Here is a 4147-nt window from a genome sequence, read left to right as displayed (position 1 = left end):
CTGATAATTAATATTATGTAGTATACAGTCTAAATTTAAATGTCTCCACTTGTTCTCAAATATTCTCTATATTAGTCAGGGATCTTATATTGGATTTTTTTTGTCATGTTTCTTATTTTCATCAGTCTAGAATATTGCTTCCCCTCCACCCTTTTCCCTCATCTTTTACAATCTTGACATTTTTGAAGAGTCCAGACTAATTGTCTCATAGAATGTTTCTCAAACTGGATTCATTTAACTGTTCTTCTGGATTAGACAAAATGTTCAGGCAAATATTATGTTTCCCACTGCATTGCATCGGGAAGTTTATAATGTCACTTTATCTCAATATTTGTGAAGCTAAGTTTCATCTCTTCGATTTAAATTTCGTACTAAATAAACTTTTGATGGATAACAGAGATATATGAATGTCCTTTTCCTAACAATATGTTAGTGTATAGTGTTAGGAGTAAGTTCATGCCAGAATCTCATATTACCTTGGTGGTATGTGCAAAACGGTGATTTTAAAATTCAGGCATTTTTCTAGATCAGGGGCTAGTAGATTTTTCCAGTAAAGAGCCACATTCTGTCTTTTAGGCTTTGTGGGCCACATATGGTCTCTGTTACATATTCTATTTTTCTTTAGCTGTGTAAAAATTATTAGCTCATGGACTGCAGGAAAATGGTCTGCAGCAGGATTTGGACCATGAGTAGTAGTTTGTCAAAGTCCTGTTCTGTGTTATAAGGAAGAGCTTTCCTTTTCCTTGTAAAACCTGTGTGTGTGTGTGTGTGTGTGTGTGTGTGTGTGTGTGTGTCAGAGGGAGAGAATGAGATTCTTTAATAACTTTATTTCTTTTATAGTATTTGTCTCTTTTAGCTTTTTGTTTTTTAAATAAATACTCTTTGGATTTAACTTTGGTAAATAACACTGTCTTAAGATAATTTCAATTTCATTTTCTTCTATGCTTTCTGATAGAATAGCCACTAGCTACATGAGACCATTCAAATTTAAACTAACTGTAATGAAATTATTATTGAAATTAAATAAATTAATAATTAGAAAAAAATTTAGTTTCTCAGTCACATGAGCCACATTAAGTGTACAAGTATTCACTCAACACACGTAGCTAGTGGCTGCATATTGAACAATGCAGATGTAGGACATTTTTATGATTTTGAAGTTGAATTGGATAGTAATAAATGCAGATTTCAAATGTATTTGCACAGAGTTGTGCAAAATAGTCCCTCATAATTAGAGTTAACTTATAATATTTTTTTTTCTTTTATGCTTATTTCCCTTCTTACTAATTTGTCTATTTCCTTTTTCTCAAGGTACCAAAGTATTTATTATATCTACTATTTTTCTGTTTTTAGCTCACATTTTCTTTTCCTTATGATTTCTTTTGATTTAGTTTATCAATTTTTTTTTTAAACTTTTATTTTAGGCTCAGAGGTACCTGTGCAGGTTTATTATATAAGTGTCACTGGGGATTGTTGTACAGTGTATTTGTCACCTATGTGGTGGCACTGTGCCTCATAGGTAGTTTTTCTGTCCTGACCCTCCTCTTTCCTTCATCCTCAAATAAGTCCCTGTGTCTGTAGTGTCCATGTGTACTCAATGTTGAGCTTCTACTTGTGAGAACATGTAGTATGTGGTTTTCTGTTCCTCTGTTAGTTTATGTAAGATAATGGCTTCCACCTTCATCGATGTTGCTGCAAAGGACATGACCTCATTCTGTTGTATGGCTCCATCATATTCCATGGTGTTTATGTACCACATTTTCTTTATCAGTCTATCATTGATGGGCGTTTAAGTTGGTTTCATGTCTTTGCAATTGGGAATCATGCTGCAATGAGCATATGCATGCATGTATCTTTTTCTTTTTTCTGTTATTCTCCTTCCCTCCCTCCCTCCCTCTCTTCTTTCCTTCATTCCTTCCTCCCTCTCTTTTCTCTCTCTCTTTTCCTTTGTTTTTCTCTTTCTCTCTCTTCCTCTTTCTCTTTTTCTTTCTCTTATCTTCCTTCCTTCTTGTCTTTCTCTTTCTCTCTTCCTTTCTTTGTTTCTCTTTCTCTGTTTCCTTTTCTTTCTTCCTCCCTCCCTCCCCCCTCTCCTTCCTTCCTTCCCTCCCTCCTTCTCTCTGCTTCTGTCACCCCGGCTGGAGTGAAGTGGCACCATCTTGCCTCATTGCAAGTTCCACATCCCAGGTTCAAATGACTCTCCTTCCTTAGCCTCCCAAGTAGCTGGGACCACAAGTGTCCGCCACCAAATCCAGCTAATTTTTGTACTTTGTATTAGAGGCTGGGTTTCTCCATGTTGCTCAGGTTATCAGGCTGGCCTTGAACTCCTGACCTAAGGTTATCTGCCCACCTCGGCCTCCCAAAGTGCTGGGATTACAGGTGTGAGCCACCGCACCCGGCCCTCACCACTCCCTTTTGTATCCCCCAACTCACACCTTGCCCATGCCACTCATGCATAGCTCCTGCCTTTCCCCACAGTCATTTGTGAGCCCTGCACGAAATGGCCTTCATTTCAGAGACCAGACATCAGACAGCAATCTGGACCTCTTCCTTGATGGGAGGTGAGACCTCCAGAAGAGGAAAATGCCTGCTATGGAGACTGCAGGCTGAACACAGTGACTCTCCAGACAAACAGCTGGAACCAAACTGAGTAAAATCTCCAGCCAGAAAGAAAACTTCCCAATCAACTCTTCCCTGACCCCATTTTACAGATGGAAATATTAAGGCTCAGAGGAGAGGAGACAGAGCAGGCATTGGAACCATAGTCTCCTGGCTCCAAAGCCAAGTTCTGTCCACCCAGCCAGGGTCCATCCTTCCTTCCATAAATGTTTATAACAGTATGTGCTGGGTATTCTTGCTAGACCCTTTTACACATATCAGTCAGTCTGCTTTTACCACTCATTTGACAAGTGTTTATTGAGCTCCTACTGTGTGCAGGAGCTGGACTTGATACTAGGGACATCTTGGTAAAAAACTCAGGCAAAGCCTACCCACCTGGGGTTCTAAGAAGACAAAGAGAGGGTTGGCACCATGGGCAAGGCTGTGAAGGCAATGAATGAAACGGTGGGGTCAGACAGGAAGGGTGGTCAGGGATGCTCTCTCCATGGAAGGGGCATCTTCTTGGCTTTGAGACCCAAATACCAAAATACCTGTGAGCAGCAGGCCATGCCCATTCAGTAACAGAGCAGAGCCACAACCCTCCATGGATGCCAAAGCAAACACCGGATCAGGCCAGCAATGAGGGACAAAGACCATGGCCTGCAAGGGTCTTGCCACCTGAGCTCACAAGGGGATTTTTGTTATGCTTCTTTTATTATTATTATTATTATTATGGTGTGGTTTGAGGTCCTTAGTGCACAAGAAACACTCTAGGAACCATAAAGTCAAGATTGAGGCTGCAATCCCTGCTCTGCCCTTGCTGTGTGACCTCGGGCTGCTATCGCCACCTCTCAGATCCTCAGCTTCCTTCCCCTTCTGTAAAATGGAAAGACTAATAATATCCACCTGGAAAGGGATCCAGGGAAGTCAGTGAGCTCCTTCATGTAAGGAGCTGATGTCTGCACGTGGCCCCGGGTCAGAGATTTGTAATGGGGATTGAAATTACTGATAAGTGACCAGGCATGTTGGCTCACACCCTTAATCCCAGCACTTTGGGAGGCCAAGGCAGGTGGACCACCTGAGGTCAGGAGTTTAATATTAGCCTGGCCAACGTGGTGAAACCCCATATTACTAAAAAGACAAAAATTAGTCAGGCATGGGGGTGTGTCCCAGCTACTTTGGAGGCTGAGGCAGGGGAATCACTGGAACTCGAGAGATGAAGGTTCCAGTGAACTTAGATCATGCCACTGCACTCCAGCCTGAGCAACAAGAGTGAAACTTTGTCTCAAAAGAGCAAGCAAGCAAGCAAGCAATTACTGATAACCTTACAGATTGTCAGAGTTACACAAGGGACTCAGGGAGGGGACCACACCCATCTTCTCACACACAGAGAGGGGAGCAGCCTACCTACCCAAGACTACACAGTGACTGTCAGCAGCTGCATCACCCCAGCCTCTCCATTATGGCCCAGGGCTTCTGACCTGCCCTGGAGGGGCTCTTGGGCCTCCCCCTACCACCTCCTCTCTGTTCCTCACTTTAGCTCTTCTCTGTG

This window comes from Cebus imitator, unplaced genomic scaffold, assembly GCF_001604975.1.
Source record: "Cebus imitator isolate Cc_AM_T3 unplaced genomic scaffold, Cebus_imitator-1.0 Scaffold732, whole genome shotgun sequence".
Taxonomy (NCBI): Eukaryota; Metazoa; Chordata; class Mammalia; order Primates; family Cebidae; genus Cebus; species Cebus imitator.
Note: the sequence above shows the minus strand (reverse complement) of the source record.